General features: G+C 35.2%; 1 pseudogene; it reads left to right on the top strand.

The window, feature by feature from the left end:
- Nucleotides 1-25276, top strand: part of LOC133756596 (glutaminase liver isoform, mitochondrial-like) — a 128137-nt pseudogene that overhangs the window by 5789 nt on the left and 97072 nt on the right.

Raw genomic sequence — 25276 nt, 5'->3', positions numbered from 1 at the left:
AAAGCCCTGGCCTGAACTCCCAGCATCCCATAGGGGCTCTGGTTCTAGTCCAAAGTGCTCCTCTTCCAATGCAGTTCTCTGCTATGGTCTGGGAAAGCAGTAGAAGATGGCCCAAGTCCTTGTCCCCTGCACCCACGTAAGAGATCTGGAAGAAGATCCTAGCCCTTGGCTTCAGATTGGTGCAGCTTCGGCTGTTGTGGCCATCCGGGAGTGAACCAGTGGATGGAAGTCCTCTCTCTGTCTCTAACTCTCTCTGTAACTGTTTTTCAAATAAATAAAACAAATGATTCAATAATTAAATAGAGAAGCCAAGATTTTTAAATAGAGCTGTTTAATTTTGACACAGTGGCTCTTTCAAGTTATTTGCTGAGGAACCTAAAGTTCTTGAATATGTCCAAGAGGCAAGGTAGCTCTCTACTCTCCATTCTGCTTCATCACCCTCCAGCCCCACACATGCTTCAGCTAGAGTAGCTCTCTTTTTATCTGTATTATACACTGGGTTTCTTGGTAAGATTTAGCTTGAAAATAACCAAGGAACTTAGTGGACAAAAAGCAACTGACTCCACCATTTTTCCCCCTCTCTACTCTTTTTGTATTCTCTCCTTCCCTCCGAGTTGCCCTCTTCCTTCTCTTCCTTCTTCCCTGCTCCTCCTTTGTGAAGCCTCCCTGACGCTGAAACAAGTAATTAACTATAGATACAAAGATAAGATACATCCACATTTATCATGCAGTTGGAATGAAGAAAAATGTTTATTATTGAATTCCATTTGTTCCTAAAACCTTGAATTCAGTTAAATTGTCCAAGTCAATTGATGGCTTTACAGCAGCTTTTCCATGAGAAGATATTTGTTTATCTAGTCTAGGAGCAATGAGTGGAGGTTGTAGCTTTATTAAATGTCATTGAGGTCAATTCAAGATTTGTGTGCTGATGGAAAATACATATTCCCCAAAGTCTTGCCAAAAGGACGGTATTGAGTGCAATTAGAGAGGCTTATGTAAGCTGTAACTGGATTTTAGGCTCAAATTCATATATTAAAGTAGTCCTAACCTACTATGCCATAGCACTGGTGCGCATAATGCTTATATTTATGTCCTGTAGTAAATACATTAATTTCTTACCAGTTCCTTAATTAGAAATGATATGCCTTTTATTTTGTTTTTAATTTGTTCTTATTAGTTAACATTTTTGACAAGTTAAAATTCAAAACTGACAAGGTGCATCATAATTGTAGTAAGACTGATCCTCACAGAGATGTCAATGTACTGAACTAAACCCCCTTTAATATTAATTGGAGGGCCAGTGCTGCGGCCCTCCAATTAGAGTAGAGAGGGGGGAAAATGGTGGAGTCAGTTGTTTTTGTCCACTAAGTTCCTTGGTTATTTTCAAGCTAAATCTTACCAAGAAACCCAGTGTATAATACAGATAAAAAGAGAGCTACTCTAGTTGAAGCATGTGTGGAGCTGGAGGGTGATGAAGCAGAATGGAGAGTAGAGAGCTACCTTGCCTCTTGTTCATATTCAAAGTGGATGAAGCTACCACCTGCAGTGCCAGCATCCCATATAGACATCAGTTCTAGTCCCCGCTGCTCCACTTACTATCCAGCTCTCTGCTATGGCCTGGGAAAGCAGTAGAAGACGGCCCATGTCCTTGTGCCCCTGCACCAGTGTGGGAGACATGGAAGAAGCTGCTGGCTCTTGGTTTCGGATTGGTGCAACTCTGGCTATTATGGCCAATTGGGGAGTGAACTAGGGATAGAAGACCTCTCTCTCTCTCTCTGCCTCTCTGTCTCGGTGTAACTCTGAATTTCAAATAAATAAATAAGCCTTTAAAAATAATATTGTTGATCACTTGAGATATGCATGACCTATCAGGAACTCTACTGATCCATAGATTAACTACTGATAATCTAGAAAGGGACATTCTAGTTGGCAAGTTGATAGTGTGCACATTGAGTTTAGTATTATCTGTGATAAGAAAGTAAGTAGGATTCTAATATGTACTTAACAAAACTTGAACACAAGTATAAAATGGAAGATATGACTGTGATTCTATTCCACAATTTATTTTCATATTGGTCAATCAGAATAATAGTTCAGAAGGGACTTCTTCCTCTCTCATTTCAAATATCGGAAGAATCACTCTCCCTGTAATCCTCATAATGTTCATCATTTCCTCTAAGAAATAGCAATGACTTTTTAATAAAGTTATTTTTGATAATGATTTCCTTTATCCTTTAATAATTTGTCAATTGTAAAATGTCTTATCTGCAACATATCCATTAAAAATAAGCCACAATTGATTAATTTTTTAAAAATTACTATTTATACATGTCAGAAGAATTTTAAACAGAAAAAATGCAATTTGGTGATTAATGTTGAGTTAAGGTGAGAGTAATGCATGAGAAAGGGATCATTTCTAGGATGACATGTTGACTGAGGAGAGAAGCATGTTAAAGGCTAAGTGACAGACAGTAATTAACATTACAAATGCTCCTTGACTTTAGATTGGATCATGTCCTGATAAATGTATCTTAAATTAAAAAACTCAAAACTGAAAAATGCATTTAAACAACCTATCCCATTAAACATCACAACTTGACTACATGGTAAACTGGAGTGTGTCAGTTGTTTACCATCATGATTTCCTGCTGACTGAGTGTGGCTTCTGTCACTGCAGGCAGCAACAGAACCCTATCAAATAGGGTATCCCTAACCTGGGAAAAGATTACAGACTAAAAAGCAAACAATGATCTCTACCAAATGCTTATAGCTTTTTGCATAATTGCAGTCAAAATATTGTAATTTGAACCATCATAAGGCAAGGGCCGTTTGTATTTATATGGAGTGCATCCTACTTGAAAGGGAGTTATCATGTAGTTTTATAAAAATTGAAACATTTATTTACTTACAACACAAATAATTTTAATATGCTGTAAAAATCAAATTTATATTCCTATAATAGATTATTTAAGACTCTCTAATTAATATACACAATTATAAAGTTAATTATGCCTCTGGGCATAAAAAGGGAAACTTAGAAACCTTTAACAAAGGACACTCAGAGGACTAGAAAGGACACAAGAGAACACACAGGTGTATGTTCCCATGACACAGACTAGGGTGTCTGTTTCTTTACTTTCTTTCATATAAAAAAGAATACATTTAGAGTTGGGATTTTTAGTAGTGTTAGCTATAAGGAAATTGTGTTATTCAAACCTTATTTTTACACTTTGCTCACATCAGCTAATATGAATAATGGGATGGTAAATAAAAGGAAGAAAATTAAAAAGAAAAAAAAACCTGAAATCCATTAATCAATTTTTAATTTTCTCAGATGAAACATTTAAATTAGCATTGATGAAGAGAAGGTGTTCTGAATTTGATAACTACAATCACCAAATATTAAGTCACCAATGGTAAGCTAGGGTATTACAAAATTAATAATCATCAATTTATATATATTTTCAAAGATTTAAACAGCATTTTTGAATAATTCTAGGATTACCACTTTTTCAAGAAAATATACTCATGGTATAAATTTATAATAGATTTTAGTTATAAAAATATTATCACTATTAAAGAATCTAAAATGAATTTATTGTTTGCCATTCATAGTTTTCTTCACATTTCTTCTTTTGCATTGAAGAAAACAGCAGTGAGAAATATTGAGTTGGAATCATGGGTGAGTTTTATAAGAAGGATGAAAACCCAGAATTCAACACAGCAGATATATACTCAAAGGCAGCAGCATGAAAAATCTGGTATATGAACTTTTAGTTAACATGCTTTAAGTTGTGATAAAATGTCAAGTATACGAGTCCATATTCCTCTAGATCAATCAGTAATAACTCATACCTAACAAATAACTGGTCCCACTCACTGAAAACAAAAAATAATTCAACAATAATGATGTTCTAGAAAATCTCCAGAGCATTAACTAAGAAATGCTATTATCAAGAACAAGATATAGAGAGTGACTCAAATGTCATTGATGAACAAAAATGGCTTCTAAACATGATCTTGTTCATAATTGTAGTTGTGTGTGGAAAATAAAGTGACCATGGCCTGATGTAGATGCTTGTCTAGGAATCTATAGCCACCGCCAACTTGACCAGTGCTGTATTGCCACACCCTTCTGCTCTCTTACCTTGGCAATAGTTTACATTTTTTTTTTCGCTTATTGATTTTAATTCTAATGTTACAGAAAGAAGTGTGAAGATTTTTTTTGCAAAAGAAAAAATCATTCTTTAGGATTTTTATTCACTCCTTTCCTTTCTCTCTTCCTTCTGCTGTTTTTTTAAACCTGAGTTACAGAGGTTTGTTTTTCAGGTGCACATATCAAACCATATAATCTTCATTCATCCAATGATCCACTCTTTAAATATGTGTGTACACCACACATGTTCCCTTTCCTTCCCACTTTTCCTCCCCCTGTAGCTACCAAGGCTATCCTAATTAATGCATCTCCTCCGTGTCCTTTTGTTAAAATACACACATTAAAATGTGCATTTATTTTTGCATGTATTAGTGAGGTTAGATAAATGGTTACAACAGCAACAAAAATACAATATCACAAACCAGATAGAAGGTTTTTCCTCTTCCATAGTATAGTCTGGAATCGTTTCAGGACTGGGTTCCAATGCTTTAAGTGGTTAATTAGGAAACTGATTTCTTCTACTTTGTTTCTGTCCTAGTGCCTTCAGAGATTTACTTGTTGACTTGAAGCTGTTTGTAGCTGATAGAGAAAAGAAAGAGTGCATGAGATTCCCCCCTTTTCTTAAATGTAGGTCCTCAACTCAGAGTTGACACACCTGAAATTACGCAGCATCCATTGCCAAGAACTTGGTAAAATGTCTATATCAAGTATCCAGAGGCCTGGGAAAAACATACCTAGCCAGGTGGCCACTTATCAGTTTGTTCAAACTACAGAAAAGATAAATAGATTTTTGGGGAAAATACTAGTTTCCTTACCACCGATATTTCTAGTTTAATAGCTTTAGGTCATATATCACTTTCTTTTTTATAAATTAGCTTTATGTATTTACATCTCTCCAAATTTTGCTGTATAAACATATAGTCTGTTATTTTAACCCTCAAAAGTTCTTTATGGTGTACTGCATTGTGCCCAATCTTTATGAATGAAAGGTACTTATATTTTTTTTCTGACTGCTGCTATAAACAATTCTAAAATAAATATCAGCCATGGATAAAGACTCCTGCAATCTAATACTGCAAGAAGGCTGCTCACAAACCCACATCTACCAAAACTTGGCAATATTCTGTTTTCTAATTTTGCCTTTTCAATAGTGTTAAATATTTCATTTCTGTACTTACTAATTTCAACAGTTCTTGAAAGATTTGATAGCAATTCACACTTTTTTCTCTATAAATTATCAGTTTATCTCCTTTGCTTAAATTTTTCACATATTCTATTAACAGCCCCTTGTTCACACATTTGAAATTTTTATCTTCTCAAGTTCTCATTATCTGGGACAGGTATTTGGCCCAACAGTTAACATGCATATTGGCACACTTGTGACTGAATACACTTTGTTGGAGTCTTGAGGTTAGATTGCAGTCTCTGCTCTGTATTTCAGTTTCCTGCTAATGCGGGCTCAGGGAGGCAGTGGTCACACCTCAAGGGATCTCCCACATGGGAGACCTGGATTGGGATCCTGGGTCACCATTTTAGCCCCAGCCAGGAGCCATTGTGAACATCTGAGGAGTAAAGCTGTGGCTGCAAGTATGTTTGCTTGCTGTCTCTTTCCCTCTCTCTCCATTTGACTCCAATTCTCCAATAAGAAAATAAATTCTCTATAGAATCTTTCATTGGATTTTCATTTTTCAAATTTGATATCTTGCATTTGTTTGTTTTTACTTGTGGCCTGTGAATGTTAATGTTAATGTTTTAATAAAGAAATCCTTTTCTACTCTCACGTAATAAAATTATTTTCTCATATTTTATTATTCTAACTTCATAACGTTGTCTTTACTATTTGGGTAATATTCAAGTCCCTGGAGTCTTTCCCAAAAGTATAGGAATATGAATCAATATTGTTTGTTCCCAAAATAAAGTCATTCTCCCAACACTATACACAGCATGGTCCCTCATTTACCACTGACTTATGGAACATAATCTGAGAGTACTTCAAGAAGTTTGTGGAAAAATAAAGTTAAAAGTATGAGTTAATTTTAGTGCAAAATATTTTTCATAATACATGGAAATGGGGGCCAGCAATGTAGTTTAGCGGGAAAAGCCTCCTCCTGCAGTGCTGACATCCCATATGGGTGTCTGTTTGAGTCTCTGTTGCTCCACTTAAAATCCAGCTCCCTGCTACAGCCTGGGAAAGCAGTAGAAAATGCCCAAGTCCTTCGACCCATGTACCCGCATGGGAGACCTGGAAGAAGTTCCTGGCTCCTGGTTTTGGATCGTCCCCCCTTGCAACCCTTTAGAGAGCGAACCAGCAGATGGAAGACTTCTCTCTCTCTCTCCTCTATGCTTCTGCCTCTCTGTAACACTGTCTTTCAAATAAATAAATAAATCTTTCAAATAAATACATGGAAATGCATATTATGGAAAAAATTGCCTTGACTTCAAAAAATTTTACATCAAAACAAATTTACGTTTCTAATTCATTTTTTCATAACTTTTTCAACTCATATTGTTATTTCACATTTAGGGATCGTCTTTGAGTTCAGTATTCAATATTAATAGTGTATTTGTATTATTTCTTAAAATCTGCTAGGGTAGAGATACCAGATCTTGTTTTCAAGGTGAACATATTTATTAATGGGATTTTGATATATATGTTTATTAAATTTTTCCAAAATACTATATATTTATTGATTATTGTATGTATTTACTGTTTTTTTCTTGTTGGCTATTGTGATGGAGTAAAATGCTATTGATGTTTATAAATTCATATGCTTATCATATATCAATCAAATTGTTGCACTCCTATTTTCTTGAATAATTCTTTCACTTGTTTTTCCTTCCTAGGTTGATGATTTTATCAATGGCAAGCAATAAATGTTTATCTCTTCTTTTCCAAATGTTATGTCTATTTCTGTTAACTCATTTTCTTTCCTTGTAATGTTAGATAAGCTCTACATTATTATGTAAAATGTTGAATTTGTGTATTGTTTTTTTTTCACATGCATAAGGATAGTGTATATAATATTTGTCTTTTTAACCTTAAATTTTTTGATAGGTTTCTTAAACAGCATTCATTAAATAATGGAAGTTACCTTCTAGTATTAGTTTCCCATGTGTTTCTGGAATAAATCAATGAATTCCAACATATAGTAAATATGAACATAAATACATTAGTGTTGTACTAAAAGACTGTCTACATCAATAGTGACAATCATATTATTTTACCATAGTAAGCACTTTAAGGTGGAACTATGCTTGCATTATAATGATAGAACTCATCTAATTATAATGCACACTTATTAAATCCACATTAGATTTTTCAGCTACTGTTTTATTCAGAGCTTTGATTTTATATTCATAAGTATCAGTCAATAATTAGCTTTTATTATATCATCATTATGTAGTTCACATAAATTTCTATTACCTGTAAAAATAAGATGAGTGAACAATTTTATTGTTTCTGCAAGAACTTCTATAAACTAAGAAATTCATCACTCCTTGAAATGACTATATAATATACCGTCTAGCTTTCTTTGTTGAGGGAATGCTACCTCTAGCTACCACTTCAAATTATTTAATACTTACTTGTCTATACAACTATTCTACTTAGCCAAATTTGGATTTCTATTTCTATTCAAATCTTTTGTTATTTTTCAAAATATTCTGAATATTAAATTAAATATATAATTTGTCATCTAATGGGAAATTTAAAGCTTTACTAATAGAAGTATAGAGATGAAGCATTTAAAATCATTGATGCATGATTTTGCATTGAGTTAGAAAATAAAAAGCAAATAAGTTGCTATATAAGAAAGAAAAGCAATAAAACAAACAAGAAATCAGAAAAAATTGAGAATATATCAACAACAAAGAACATTTAATAAAAGGAAAATTTTACTTTTGAAGGACTAGTAATTTTGCTCAATTATAGTTGTGTTAGGCAAGAAAAAAGAGAAGGTGCTAGTATTAGGATTGAAAGTTTATATCATAACATATATAAAAGACTTTATATAATAATATTTTACCAATAAATTTGAGAATGTAAATAAGATATGTAAATAACTTAAAATTAACTATCAAATTATTCCTCACCAATAAAACTGTAGGTCTATATTTATTTATTCTGACTTTATCACAGAAAGAAGTGAAATACAAATCTCACATAAACTCCCTCATGTTACCTGCTCATTCTTTAAAAAAAAAAAGGGGGTTCTTTAATTCATATGAATCCGAGAGTTACAGAGAAAAGGTGTGTGGGCCTGCCGCACCAGTCGAATGGAACCTGAAGAAGGGAGTGGGAATGAAAAGAGGGACAAGGGCACAGAGAATGGAGCCAAGACAACAAGGCTGATCAAGGCTCGTTTATTCTAAAGTCCCAGTGGTATTTATACTTAACTAGCTGCAGAACAAAGAAGCACAAAGAAGCACAAAAGATAACAACATATGTAACCACCTTATCGGGGCCTCTGGTGGCACAGATAATTTTAACAGAGCATTCTTGATTATCACCCTCCTTCAGGATGTCATCCTCCAGGATGGGAGTATGTGACTTTATTATCCCAGGAATTCCACAAGCCAAGATTGGCCTTAACTTGTCCAAAGGCTGCCTACAAAAAGGGACGATGGGATAGAGAGATTCCATCCACTGGTTTCATTCCCCAGACAGCTGCAATGGCCAACACTGAGCCAGGCCAAAGCCAGCAGGCAGAACAGTTTTCCAGGTCTCCCACTTGGGTGGCAGGACCCCAAGCACTGGGGTCATCTTCAGTTGCTTTTCCTAGGCCGTTAGCAGGAAGCTGGATCAGAAGAGGAACATGAGGCATCTCCCATATGGGATACTGGTATTTCAGGCTACACCACAATGCTGATCCCTACTGGCTCATTTGACAAGGTCAATAAGGCATCAAACTAATCTTTTTTTTTTTTTTTTAAGATTACAAAACTATCGGCTGATAATACTCATGGACACACTTGAAAAGAATAGAAAATTTAATTTGGCAATATATAAAAAGGATAAAATGACATTAACACAAAGAACACTGCGTTTGTTTAAATAGTCAATAGTGTATAATCAATAGTATGATAGAAATGATCATCTCTTCATTTTGATCACTTACTCTCATTGTATAAGAAGTAAAATTAGAAAATCTGAATGGAGAGCACACAAAAATGTTATGTAATTCTTTTAAGGGCCAAATATTTCAAATAGAAAGCTTTAAAAGTAATGAAGTTATGACCATCCCTAGCCTAGGGCAAAGCCTCCTGAGGACTGGAGGAAGGGGAGGGGCTGGGCATAATGGGTAAGAAGCACTGGATGTAGTTGTGTGGAAGAAACAGTATTTTTTTTTCTTTTGTAAATAGAAAAAAGAAATAGAAAACTAAAACAAAACAAAAATAATGAATAGGGACCCAGAGCTGTGGCATAGCAGGTAAAACCACCTCCTGCAGTTCTGGCATCCCATATTGGGTCATGTCCTAGCTGCCTCTCTTCTGATCCATCTCCCTACTATGGCCTGGGAAAGCAGTGGAAGTTGGCACAAGTCCTTGGGCTCCTGCACCCACGTGGGAGACTTGGAGGAAGCTCCTGGCTCCTGGCTTCAGATCCGCGCAGTTCCAGCCTTTGCAGCAATTAGGGGAGCAAACCAGCAGATGGAAGACCTTTCTCTGTCTTTCCCTTTCTGTCTGTAACTTTACCTCTCAAGTAAATAAATTTTAAAAAGTAATGAATATAACCCAACCATGCTTTAAGTAGATGTGAAAACACCCTTGATGAAATTTACCTCATGTTAATTCTAATGTCTCTTCTTTCGTAGGAAACTTCAATTTTTGAAGGGCATCTGTAAAGCCCAACCCCTAACATCTTGAAGGAGTTGGTGGTTTCATAGTGTACATATTAACTAACAGTCATAAAATATTCACTTAAGATGTGATTGAATTTTATGTAAATTGATCTCCAATTTTATACTCTATGTATTTGAATGTGTATGAGTCGTCTGTGAGTGTATGTATGCATGTAATGTAAGCTTTGCCTTATATATTATACCTAGGTACTTGAATAATGTACAATATCCATACTGCACACATTTTGTATGGCATATCTGGCAGATACCTCAAGTTAAAAAATGCACTTGCTGACGTCCTTGCAGCTGGAGCCCTAGATTAAAATATAGCTTCACCAATTCTTGTATCTTTTTCTGATGGCAAGCAGGCTAATGGAAACAGGCATTCAAAAGTGAGTTGCAGCAGCTGACTTCAGTATTGCTGTCTACTTGCTAGCTGCCTGTGCATTTGACAGCTAATGTGGCAGCAGCAATGCCATTGATTTTTCCTCTGTGGAACTTAACTAAGATCCAAATATGGTGTATCTTGAATTCAAATGTCCTTTTTTTTTTTTTTTTTTTTGACAGGCAGAGTGGACAGTGAGAGAGAGACAGAGAGAAAGGTCTTCCTTTTTTGCCGTTGGTTCACCCTCCAATGGCCGCCGTGGTAGGTGCGCTGCGGACGGCGCACCGCGCTGATCCGATGGCAGGAGCCAGGTGCTTATCCTGGTCTCCCATGCGGGTGCAGGGCTCAAGGACTTGGGCCATCCTCCACTGCACTCCCTGGCCACAGCAGAGAGCTGGCCTGGAAGAGGGGCAACCGGGACAGGATCGATGCCCCGATTGGGACTAGAACCCGGTGTGCTGGCGCTGCAAGGCAGAGGATTAGCCTAGTGAGCCGTGGCGCCGGCCTCAAATGTCCATTTTTAACGTTTTTAAAGAAAACAGAGTAGATTTTCTGGTTCCTTATGTGTATATTTATATCAGTCTATGTTTACTCTCACTCAGGATAAAAATACTATTTTTCTCCAAAGTTTGGTTATATTAATATATTCTCAGATAATTTAATTACTTATGAGATTTTACTATTAGTAAATAGATGATATATATTTAAATATTTATTTATTTGAAAGATTATCTGAGAGGGACAAACAGAGAAAGAAACAGAGAGAGAAAGAGGGATCTTTCATCTGCTGGTTCTCTCCCCAAAAGGACTTAACAGTCAGATCCATACCAGGCCAAAGTCAGGAGCCAGGAACTCCTTCCTGGTCTCATGCATGGGTTGCAGGGGTCCAAGTACTTGGGCCATCCTCCACTTCCTTCCCAGGTGCAATAGCAGCAAGCTGGACCAGAAACTGAGCAGCTGGCACTGAAATGAGCCCTATAACAAGGGATGCTGTGGTCCAAGAGGCAGCATAATCAACTGTGCCACAGTGCCAGCTCCAATAGGCTATATATTTTACAGCAGCTTTAAATTCCTTGAAATATTAAGCAAAAGGTACAATGATTTCTTTTATGTACTTCCAATGCCTACATAGGCCCGGATTCACTTACTATCAAAATTCTCCGCAGGAGATGCGTCTGTCTTGTTGTTGATGAACTTACACTAATACATTTTTAGCACACAAAGTCTGCAGTTCATATTATGGTCCATTCTGTGTGTTTTACAATCTTTGGGATTGACAAATATCTATTGACATGCATACACCAATATAGTATCACAAATAGTAGATTCAGTGTCACAAAAATTCTGTACTCCATCTATTCATCTTGCCCGGTGCCCTGATCTGTGTCCATTTTACCATCTTCATGGTTTTGTCTTTTACAGAATGTGACATAGTTGGATTCCTATCATCTGCCACCTTTTCTTATTGATTCCATTCACTTAGCAATATGTCTTTTCATGGCTTGATAGCTCATTTCCTGTTAGCACTATACACATACTTCATTATCTGAATTTACCATAGTTTATTTATCTGTTTACTTACTGAAGAGCTCTTGCATATTTCCAAATTTTGACAATTATGAATAATGCAGCTATAAATATGCATGTGCAAGTTTCTGTGTGGATATGTTTTTGATTTCATGTGGATAAATGCCAAGGAGTATAACTGCTGAATCATGAATAGAGTACATTCTGTTTTATAAGAAATTGACAAACTCTTTTACAAAATGGCTGTAACATTTTGCATTCTCACCAGCACAAATGAGAGTTCCAGTTGCACCACATATTTGGCAAACATTTGGCGTTGTCACCATTTTGGGTTTTGGCCATTCTCATAGCGGTAACACCTCATTGCTTTAATTTGCAACTCCTCAATGGTATATAGTATTTGAGTACCTTCTCAAATGCTTATTTTCATCCGTATTTCTTCAGATATAAATGTGTCTGTTTAGGGTTTTTGTTCATTTTTTTTAAACTTGGGTTGTTAATGTTCTAATTATTGAGTTTTAAAACTTCCTTATATATGACATATAAATTTCTATTACCAGGCATGTATTTGTTTTGTAAATATTTTTCTGTGTTATGGAAATTTTATCCTTTTGCATTTTACTCTTAGGACAATGATCCATATTGATATGGTCTTTTGAAGAATGTAAAAACTGAAAATGGATTTCTCTTTCTTGTGATCTCCACCTGTTCTAGCACCATTTGTTGCCAGGACTATATTTTCTTCATTGACTTTTTTTGCTCCTCTACCCAATATCAGTTGATTTTATATATATATATATACATATATATATATAAGAGTTTGATATATATATGAATATAATATATATTCGAATATATACGAATATATAATATATACGAATATACAAATATATAATATATATGAATTTGTTTCTATACACTTTATTTTGTTATATCAAATTATTTTTTTCTTTCACCAGCACCATACTGTGTTGATTACATTAGAATTAAAGTAATCAGAAAATGTTTAGTCTGCAACTTCGTTCTTTAGTATTAAGTTTTCTATTCTACATCTTTTTCCTATGTATGTAAAATTTAGAATTATTTTGCTAATGAATACAAAATAAAAGGCAATGATTTTGCTTGGGATTATGTTAAATTTATAAACCAAGTTTAGAAGAAATGACATCTAGGTAATATTGAATATTCCTTCCTATGAAAGGTGAAATATCTCTCCATTTGTTTAGTTTTTCTTTGCTATCTTTAGCCATTGTGTTGCAGTTTTCCTCATACAGATCTTATACTTTATTTTTTTACTTACTATTAGTAAATGTTTTTTGGTTCTTAATCTAAATTGTAATTCCACTTATTCATTGCTGATACGTAGGAAGGCAATTGACATTCGTTTATTAACCTTGTATTCTATAACCTTGCTCAGATTGCTTATTAATTCCAGGGACATTTTTAGTAGAAAATCTGTAAAGTTGAGGGAGTTATCCATTCCAAGTTTAAAGGATATTTTTTTAAAATCATGAAAGGATGTGGGATTTTTCAAATGTGTTTTCTGCAGCTATTGATATTATGTGATTTTTCTTCTTTAATCTGATTTGATAGATTGCAGTAACTGAATTTTGAATTTAAATGATGAGCATGGTGTATAATTCCTTTTCAACAATGATGGTTTCAATTCACCAATTCTTTTTGAGTATTTTTGTACGCACATTCATGAAAATAAATTTGACTGAAATTTTTTTTCCATACAATATCATCTGATTTTATATTAGGGTAATGTAGGCCTACTAGAATAAATTAGGATGTATTCCTTCTGCTTCTGTTTTCTGGAAAAGACTATAGATAACTTTTTTTTAAAATGTTTGTCAGAATTCACCATTGCACTTATTTGGGTATGGTACTATTTTTGGAAGACTATTAATTATTGATTCAATTTATATATATGTATGTATAATTTTCTATTTTTGCCTATTTCTTGACAGACTAGACTCTTCAAGGATTTGGTCCATTTTGTCTAAGCTATCAAAATAGTGAACATATAGTTTTTCGTAATAAATTGTTATTATCCTTTTAATGTCCATGGGCTATATGATGATGTCATTTCTTTTATTTCTGATGTTGATAATTTGTATCTTCCCTTTTTATCTTAACCTGACGATGTCCATGGGCTATATGATGATGTCATTTCTTTTATTTCTGATGTTGATAATTTGTATCTTCCCTTTTTATCTTAACCTGATGAATTATTGATTTTCATTATCTTTCGAATGAACTGACTTTTGTTTTCATTTATTTTCTCTATTATTTGTTTTCAATTTCATAGATTTCTGCCACAATTTTTAATATTTCTTTTTGTAGTTTCCTAAGTGAAATTTTAGATTTTGAATTTGATATCTTCTACTATATACATTTAGTGCAATAATTTTTTAAATAATACTTTATTGCATCCTACAAATTTTTATGTTTTTATTTTATTTCCAGTTAGTTAAATATTATTTAATTTCTCTTTTGGCCCATGTGTTGTTTATATGTGCATTAATCGATGTTTAATTATTGGAAATTTTTCACTCTTTGTGTTATTAGTGTTTAAATTAATTGCATGATTTTCTCAGAGCAGACATTGTATGATTTCTACTCTTCTCTACTTATGAAGATATGTTTTATGTCCTAGAATGGTCTATTATAGTTACTATTCCATGCGTGCTTGCAAGGAATGCAATTTATAATTATTGGATATTTTACTCTATAAGTATCCACAATAATCAGTTTATTGATGTTGTAATTGAGTTCAACTTTGTTCTTACTTATTTTTTAGTTGCTGCAGCTGTACAGTAACAGAAGGATGTTATTGTCTTCCACTGTAAGAGTGTACTCACCCATTTTTTTACTTCATTTATTTTAATGTGGTCTTTTGTTAGAAACATACACATTGCTTTTCTGTGTTCTTAGAATATTGACAATTTTATCAATTTTCAACACATATATTCGTACATGATGTTTCCTTTATCAGAAGTTCAGTCTCTCTGAAATTAATAAGACCTCCTTCGTTTCTTTCAATTGGTGTTAGCATGACATATCTCTACTCATTCTGTTTTTACCTATTATGTATTTTTCTTACAGATGACACATAATTAGATATTGAATTTTGACCCATTCTGACAGTCTCTGTATTAAATCTTTTTTATTAATTTGAGAGACAAAGAAGGCAAGAGTGAGAATGAGAGAGAAGGGGTGGGTAGAAAGAAAGAAATCCCATGCACTCTCCAAATGCCTTCAATACCTGGGGATATTTTTCCTCCATTTCTTCCACTTACATTCATATTATGTCTAGGTATAACTTTTTAATTGTTTCAGATTTCTGGGTTATTCGGTACCATTTTCTGCCTTCTGTCCCATTGTTTCTCTGTTTAGGAAGTATCTACACATATACATTCTACAGATGATCCTATCAAAGGCAACCATTTCTGAAACAATGTTTTTAACCTCTTTATTTCTTATTATTCATAAAAAATTCTATTTCTTCACTTACATTATATACAGGTTCTGACAGCCTGCTTACTTTTTCCATTAAATGTGTTAAGATAAAAATCATAATGATTTAATTCTAAAAATCCTGGTAACAATTCTTGCCACGTATGACCTTATCCTGGCACTTACACAGTCTCTTCTCACTGTTTTTTTGCACTTTAGTCTACCTTGTAATTTTTTGTGGTGTAGGGGTTTTCCTGCACTGGCTGGAAGGAACTCTGACAATTAAGCTGGTGGGGATGTAACAAATAGGGTATGGACAGTGGAAACATTTGATAGTGCTATGGTTAGGTCTGTCTTTCCGTAGGCCTGTGACCCTAGACAACGGACTTTACAATTGCTTCTTGTCCTCCCTCTCACTAGGTAGGTCAAGATTTCTGGTGGGCACTAGTATTGTGTAGTCTCTTTCCCCCTTCATCCAAGAAAACTTAGACTTTCATAAACTCCCAACAAGTTAAACTCCAGCAAAATGGTTTTTCCCGAGGAAAGCACACGTTATACATATTCTGACATATTTCAAAAGGTTCCCTGCCTTTGAGATATTGGAGGCAAAATTCAAAAATTTATGTGGGTTATGCTTGTTATTGGTGTTCCTGGAGTATTTAAACATCAGACTTGTACACACAGTCTTGTCAATTTGTCAGTCACAATTCAGGGTTTCTTACCAGGGTTCTGGTTTCCAGAGAGCTTTTTGCTTATGAGTTTTTGCTGTGATGAGTTGTGTTTCTCTGTGTTGCCTTTCTGTTCAATTTAGGGGAAAGTGATTTGCTCTCTGAGTGTGAATCTCTGATGTATTTGAGAGGAGTTGTTGATTTTCTTTTTTTATGCTCTTTGTTAGGATTTAGTAGCAACTTTTATGTTCTTCCCATTGCAGATGCAGTAATATTTGAGACCCTAAGGTAATTACTGTGTATATTTTCCCTATTGATCATAAAGTTAAGTTTTATTTTAAAATTTTATTCAGATATGATTCAAGCCATACAATTCACCTATTTAAAGTGAATTTTATTTTATCTAAAATTTGTGGTTTATATTATATTTAGAGTTTCACTTTTAGATCATTGTTAGCAATCCCCAAAGAAACTATTCTCAATATCAATCACCCCCCACCTCCCATTAATCTCCTTCTCTTCATAAACTTCCCCCTCCTTGCTAAATTTATAATTCTTCATTTCTCTGGAATAGGTAAATATGTAGCAATGGATATATTTTATAACTTAATTCATAATGTTTCAAGGAACTGCCAGAATGTTTTCCAATGTGGTTAAACTAATTAACATTCGCATCAGAAGTATATAAGATTAACAATTTCTTCATATCTTCACCAATATTTATTATTATTCTACTATATAATTACAACTACATTAGTGAATGTGAATGGTTATGTCATTGTGATTATGATTTTTCTTTCCTTTATGATTGTTCAGAAACAATGTGCTTATTAATCGCTTATACATCCCTTTAGGGCAAATGTCTATACAGAGTGTTTACGCGTTTTTTGATTGGGTAATTTGTCTTGGAATTTCTTGCTTATATAATTGTTGAGGTGAATATGAGAAAGTAATGATATCAAGTGCCTAAGCCTTTTGTCCATGCCCCCTAATCTCCATACTCCCATATCTTCGTGCCTCTATGGTAAACAATCTCATGGTAACCGAAAGATCCACCTGCTTGGCCAGCTGCCCACAACCCTGTTATATTAGTTTGATTTGGGTCACTTTTGTCTAGAAACCCACGTAAGCAACTACAGAGCATGGCTAGATGTGTGGCCTGCAGAAGGAAGTGGACATTATGCAGCTGCTTGCCAATGTAACTATTGGTGGATGTGGCCGTATGTAGATGCCTCTGTGTGTGTATCCAACTGCCACCCAGACACAAAGACGGGTATCTCTTGTGGCCCCACCAACATCAAGGGCAAGTAGCTGTTCCTGTGCATTTTTCAGCACCTCTGTGAGTGAAGGAGATAATCCACAAATGACTATGAGCTGTTCTCTGACCTTTTAGAATCTGAATCTGGTTGTCCTGGGCCCTAAGCCCCACACATACAGAAAGCAATTTTGCTGATGTTAAATAAACATCACTGCTTTCTTAGGAGATGTCATACATGGTCATGGTGGTTAATATCTACAATGAATATTTAATTTTCTTTATTAATATTTTATGTGAAATTTAAAATCAGTGTTCAGAAGTGAGAGGTTTATTTTTTTTTTTTTGTAAGATGTATTTATCTATTTAAAAGCCAGAGGTACAGAGAAGCAGAGGCAGAAGCAGAGGTGTAGAGAGAGAGAGAGAGAGAGAGACAGAGAGAGAATTTTCCATCTGCTGGTTCACTCCCCAAATGACAACAACGGCAGGGTGCAGGGCCCAAGGACTTGGGCCATCCTCCACTGCCTTCATGGGCCACAGCATAGAGCTGGACTGGAAGAGGAGCAACCGGGACAGAATCCGGTGCTCCAACCGGGACTAGAACCCGGGGGCCGGCACCACAGCCGGAGGATTAGCCTATTGAGCCACTGCGCTGGCCAAGAGGGTTTTTTTTGGTTTGTTTGTTTGTTTGTTTGTTTGGGTTTTTTTTTTTTTAGATTCATTTATTTATGTAAGAATTACAGAGAAAGAGAGGGAGACAGAGAGAAATCTTCCACCTACTGGTTCCTGCCCCAAATGGCAGCAACAGCTTGGGCTGGGCCAGGCTCAAGCCAGGATCTAGGAGCTTCATCTGAGTCTCCTGTGTGTGTGCAGGGACCCAGGTGCTTGGGTCATCCATCTTGCACTGCTTTTCCAGAAGCACTAGCTGAGAGCTAGATCAGAAATTGAGCAGCAGGGAACTGTTGAAGGTGGGTTAAGCTGCTGTACTGCAGCACGGACCTGATGGTTATTTTTAAGTTATCTTTGTCTACTTTAACATCAGGACTTGCCTAGCATTATGATGTGAATTTGATAGACTCCAATTTTATCAGTGCATGGTATTATTGCAAATTTGTGATTAATTTAATTCATTGTGAAAACAATCTCTCCATGGAATAGTCTTTGGAGATAATTGATATATTCTGGAAACTGTAATCAGGGAAAACTGAGATGTATCGAAGGCAGCCAAGAAAGTCACTGAACCCTGAGAAAATTGACATGAAAATAAGTTATACTCATTTTCTAGATTTAACCTTGAGAGCTGCTGGGCACGAGGCTCCAGGAGATAGAAGGCATCACCTGAGGTGTCTGTGAAGCTGGAATAATTACCTCATGAGCCCCATTGCCTCGAGCATCTACCTGGTCTCATAAAAGGCATGGGAGCCTTCTAGTGAGAAAGAATGAGAAATGAGAATAGCACGTTCTATGGAAAGGACAGAGCATTTTTAGCTGAGCATAAAAGCTTTTGAGTGGGGCCTGGAGCTGTGGCACAGTGGGTTAAATCACTGCCTGCAGCTCCAGCATCCCATATGGGCTCTGGTTTGGTTCAGACTGCTCCACTTCAGATTCAACTCCTTGGTGATGGCCTGGGAAAGCAGAAGAAGTTGGCCTAAGTTCTTGGGTCCCTGCGCCCTCATGGAAGACCTAGATTGAGCTCCTGGTTCCTGGCTTCAGCTTGTCCCAGCCCTATCTCTCCCTTGCTCGCTCTCTATTTGTAAAGCCGTCTTTCAAGGAAAATAAATCTTTCTTTAAAAAAAAAAAGCCTTTGAATGGATTTAACTTAAAGATTAAGTGTAATTCATATAGTATATTTATTTTTTCTTTCCTTAAGCCAGGCAGATGTAGTGGTATTGTGCAGTGGAAAACAGACAAAATAATTTATTTCTCTGTGTTATAATATAAAGTAAAATTTGTAGCTTCACTAACACTATACTCTGTTAACATTTTAAAGGCTTCCTGTGCAATGGCAGGTATAGTTTTTATACAACAAATTATAATAATCCTCAAGTGTACTATTCTCATTTTTATTTAACATTGGAACCTTTAACTTTCAGGGGCCACTAAGAAATAAGATGAAAAACAATTACCCTGACATTAAAGACAGTATTCTTTCTTACAGCCATACTTTAATGTGAAAACAAATACTTAGGGTCTCTCCTTGAAGTGTAGATTATGCTTCAGGACTTGAGAACCCTCATCTCTGACATAATTCTAGGTGATGCTGCTGGTTCATGGACCATATTTTGATTCCTGAGAGTTTAGAGCTGGTTGTAGTATCAGAAAGAAGAATCTCTGCAATCTCTGCTCATCTCTTTTTCCCTTCTTTTTCTCACTTCTCCAAATATAGCTGAGAGCTTATCGCTGATATCAGAATTGGGAACCTGCTCTTATGTGTTTCGAACAATTGAAAAATAGATTCATATTCCCAAATGATTCTAACATGATGCATATACACCAAGTGACTTAGTAACATTGGTTGGCAAACAGAAGTCAAACACAAATCCTCAAATTCTAGGTGAGAATCTATAATTGTTGTGGGCTAGGCTGCACCTAAGTTTCTATTCCATACTCTTGGCTTTTACTTAGTGAAGCATTTTAAGAATAGACCCCAACATGATGTGCAATGTGACAATGTTTATTTACAAAGTGAAGAAAATACATATGAATGTGTGGGCAGTATATAGGGAGAGTAGGCCAAGCAAGATAAAGAGAAACTTCTTATATGCTGCTTGCTCTGTGTCCATGAGGAGAGAGAGAGAGAGACAGAGAGTGAGTCAGTTTCCTCTTTACCCGGCTTCTTATGAGCTTAGAAAACGTAAGTGTTTACATATTACCACCTGCAGGTCCCAAGTAAGGGGAAGTACTTCCTGAGGAAGGAGTCATTTGATTGACAACTGGATGGATATGATTACTATGGATTGGATCCAAGGAGGTGTGGCTTCCAGCTCATGAGCTTAATCTATCTCCCTAACTTGTCCATATCATAATTATGTTATTGATTTCAAATTGGCTTTAATAAACTTGGGATAAAGATAGAATAGGTAATCTTTATTTTGATACAATAAGTCAATTTATATTCCTCAAATCATTAAAGCTGAGAAATGCATTAGTTTTCTAATATCTATTGTTCATGTGATTCTAACTTTAATCACCATTGGTGTACTAATAATTTTAGCTTTGTATAAATTACAGTGACATCCAATGAAAAATTATATTACTCAGTCATAACATTATTTATGAAAAAACTTATTCCCACTAGGAACAACTTCACATTTTCCTCCACGGAGTAGTAATGCATTTCCTAGGAGAAATCAGTTGGTCAATGCCAGCAGTCTGCTTCAATTTCCTACTATCCAGGGATCCTGAGATTTAAACATCTGTGAAATTTCCAATGGCTTCTTCATGCCAGTGGAAAGTAAAAAATTTCTTGCTTTGATGATGTTTCCAGATGTTCTTAATACTACACATATGGCAAGGACCATTCTTCCCTAATAAGCTGAGGTTTTCAAAGAATCACACTAAGCAACTGAAATGTGACAGACTGAAATGTATCTATAGATTGGCTTTATCTGAAAAGCATTTATATTCCTGACAACCAATATAATTATCCCAATACGTCTGTGCATACTTTACACAGTCTTAATGGTGAGATAATTTGTAAAATACTCATGGTTTGTGTCACAGGAAAGCAGGATAACCACTGAAAAGAAACTTTAACATGCCAAAATTTCCCTTTGAAATTATCTTTTCTACTTTTACGGCTCTTGAGAATTCGACATCAGGAGATATTTCAGGAGCATATAGCTAGACAAGTGAATTTTTTTCTTGTTTGTTGCTCTGCTTTTAAAGTGTCCTTCTCCATAGTCTCAGTGGTTCTATGCAGTTAATTTTTTATGTTGTGCTTTAAGAAAATAAATAAAATTATTTGGATACATAGTAACCTTTTCCAATTCTTTTAGAAATTGTGTAATTGAGGATGCTGTTATATTTTACTTGAACTATTGAGACTGTCTCTTAAATTCATTAGAATAGTGCTTTTAAAAATGAGTTCCCAAGACCAGCAGTGGTAACATCACTGGTTAGAAATGCAAATTCTCAGGCTCTACTATGGATACACTGAATTAGTTACCCTGTGAGTGACCCAATACACTGCAGTTTAATAAGGCTTTTAGGTGATTCTAACGTAATGTAATGATCAGAATGACTGAGTTAGGCTAACCTGCTATCATAACCTGAACAGTTTTGGTGGGATAGAAACAGAGAAGTCAACTACAACCAAGAAAATCAATGATGTCTTCCAGAGAATATGGAATTTCAGCAATTGAAAAATGTTTTAGCAAAGTGGGGAGGGTTTTGTTGATTAAAACAGTAACAGTATTGAAAAGTACATCAAGTTCTCATATTCATGCACTATGTATCTGGGTCATGAGGAGAAAACCTAAGTGGTTGGGTAGTAAGGCATTTTAGTAGGAAGCAACGAGTTAGGAGGTTGGAAAGAGTCATTGGGGTAAGCTTCTGAGAAGTTTTCTATGAAGTTTACCCTTTCAGTAAGAATGCATTATCAGAAGTTGTCAAACAGAAGAGTGGCATCACATTTGCTTTTTATAACACTAACTTTGGCAGCAGTGTGTGGGTTAAGTCATGTAGAGACTGAAAAAAGAGACCTGTTAAACACTTATGGCCATATCAAGCTGAGAGATGATGCGGTTTGCACTACAATTATGGTAGCCAGGGCCTGGTTTTCACAGAGGTTTCTAATTTACATATTGCCTATTAAGGCATTAATGGGAAGATCCCTGGGGCCAGCATTGTGGCATAGCCTGCAATGCCTCCTTCCCTTATGGACACTGGTTTGTGTCCTGGCTGCTATACTTTGGATTTAGCTCCCTGTTAATGGCCTGGGAAAGCAATGGAAGATGGTCCAAGTGCAAGGGCCCCTGCACCTATGTAGCCGACCTCTAAGAAGCTACTGGTTCCTGGCTTTGGCCTGGTCCAGCCCTGGATGTTGCAGCTATCTGGGGAGTGAACCATTGGAGGAACGATCTCTCTATCTGAAGCTCCCTCTCTCTTGTTACTCTTTCAAACAAACAAATAAATATCAAAAGAGAGAGAGATCCTTTTCTTCAAGATTGCTGCTCCCATCCTAACAAGAAAATATTGTGTAAACCCAAAATCATATATTTCCTAAAAATATTCAAAAAGTTATAAATTATAAAGAGTATAAGTTAACTAATTCAAAGAAGAGAAAAATCCTAGGTGGTGAAAATATATGGAAGTATCTCAATTTTTGAAATTGTTGCAAGTGAAAGGATGAACAAAAATATTCCAATTAGCACTACTAATAAGAAAACTATCAGTCATAGTCCAGTCAGGAGACAGTAATCACACTGTAAATTTTAACATGTATAACTTAATGGAAAAGATACTTAATTAGAAAGATTATAAACTACTAAAAGTGTTATACTACAAAGAAAACTGTTAGGACAGAAAGTAATTACTAGCACTAGAGCAAGGAGAATGGGCAGGAAAAAACTGAAAACTGAGAACACCAGGATGCTGAGGTTAGAACTCTTTGTACCTGGCATTTTTTGTCACTAGAATATGAAACCCAGTAGTGGAAAAGGAATTTTGTAGAGTATGCTAGTAAGCAAGAGCTGGCTGTGTACATATGATTCTCACTGAAGGCAAGAAGGTATGCCACACGAAGATGCTAATGAAAGTGTTGAGGGAGGGTAACGCAAGCCATGGAGTGAAGTATAACTAGAAAAGCACTCAGTGAAATTCTTGATGGCATGTGGAAAGTAGCAGAAGTGACAAAGTCCTACCTTATAAACCAAAGACAGAGAGCTCAATATGTAGCTTATCATATTTTCTCTTTTTTAAGTTTGAAGAAATGTTTACATATGCCAAGAAAAAAAAAAAAAACTTCTTTTGTACTGCTGGAGAGAATATAGATTAGGTCAATATTTTTACAAAAGAATATACTATGTGTTCAACATCACCAAAATACTGGTATCTTCTCTTATGGTAAATCTGCTTTCAGAAATAAATACAATAATTAGAAACTTAACTAAATATTTGATACAAAATTTCCACATAGCACAACTTATTATGGTAAGAACAAAGTAAATGTCCCAAAATATGTGAATGACTACAAATTATGGTTAATGTATATGCTATAATAGTATGTAGCCTTTGAAATCATATTATTACAGAATTATGAAAATAAGCAAAATATAATAGTTTAATTTGAGGGAATCTGATATAAAATATGTAAGAATTATAAGCCTAAATTCATAAATATTCCAAGAAAAGTCACTACACTTATTCAGTGTATAACTGGATTGTGATTATAGCAATTGAAACAACTTTCTTCTACAAATGAGCTTGAATTATATTCCAGAAAACTAAAAAATTTTAATAGATAACTAGTGGTGTTGATAATCAGCACTGTTGAATGTTTTCAAGAGTTTCATTCTGATAAAGACTAAAAGTGGAATGTGAGATAGGGCAGTTAAGAGCTTACACATGGCCCTCGTGAAGACAGCCTGCTTGGAGGGGTGGGAATAGAAGTCACCATGAAATGGATTGAGAAAAAAAACAAAGTCGGTTTTGGTAGACCATATATTGAAGGTATTTAAATGATTAAGACCAGGAGGATTACTGATTTAGAAGAGAGGGGAAGGAGAGTCACAGGGAAGTGCTTGAGGACATTTAATTTGGGGGCATATTTATATACTAACAGGAATGGATCGAGGGAGAAGCTGGATTAAGAGCACAAAAAACAAAGGGAACAATTGTGCATCAAGGTCCTGACAAAGCAGCATGCAGGGTATTCGATGCTTGTTAGGAAAACTTGTCAGAGTGCATTGCATGGCTCTAAATCAGATGTAAATTCATAGATTATAAACACACACACATCCATATTATATATATATATATATATATATATATATATAATCATAGGTTATAAACACATACACATGTATATAAATTGAATCCTTATGTTGCTTTGCATAGGGTATTTCACAATAGGTACTCTGTTTTGTTACTTGGAAGTGAGTAGCACCAAAGTCTCTCTGAATAACCTGTGATAGCTGACAAAATCAGTTTTCTACAAAAATAGTCTCATTTTTAATTAATGAAAAGTGAGAATTTACATTATTTTTGTAAATATATATAAGGGGACTTCAGAACATCCAATGAAAATGACATTTAAAAATGTAAAGAGTTCTTGAGCTTTTTTCAATCTCATTATATACGTAAATTCATAATTGTGTGTGTGTACATTGTGTGTGTGTGTTTGTGATTCTAGGTAGAGACCTTGGGGTAAGAGCAGTAGTCTGGTTTCAGTGTTTCTTTGACCTGAGTGTCATCTATTAAGCTTGACTCCTTTTTAGGCTGAAGCCTTAGAAATATAAAAATGAATAGGAGAATTTTTCCTGGACTTTTAGTCCAAGCAGGCTTTCTACATGAGCTGAACAAAGATAATTAATTGCATCATTATACAGTTTGGGCAAGAAGGAGAAGAAAGAAGAGAAAAAAAATAGAAAGAAGAAAAAACAAACAGGGAGATGAAAAACAGTATAAGGAAAGGAAAGATAGAAAACATCAGTGCTGTGTGTGTGTGTTTTTGCAAATGCACATGTACACAGAGGTGAAGGCAGGTCCACAGGAAGACAGTAAGAGAGGAGACTGTTCAACACAAGTCTAACATGGACACACACTGATGGCAATGCTGGAGACAATCTGTGATGCTGAGAACCAGAAGTTATCTATGCCATGATTCTAGGAGCAGATTTAAAAGTGGGACAATTCTCTTGACATCTTGGAATCATTTTATCACTGTTGATGAGACTGCCTTATATCTATTCATGTGATACTTTTGTGTACATTATACATATATGGATGATACTCTTGTGTTTATTGTACATCTATAGATGA

Source organism: Lepus europaeus, chromosome 3, assembly GCF_033115175.1.
Source record: "Lepus europaeus isolate LE1 chromosome 3, mLepTim1.pri, whole genome shotgun sequence".
Lineage (NCBI taxonomy): Eukaryota > Metazoa > Chordata > Mammalia > Lagomorpha > Leporidae > Lepus > Lepus europaeus.
The sequence above is the reverse complement of the archived record's forward strand: the minus strand, read 5'-3'. Positions and strand labels throughout refer to the sequence as shown.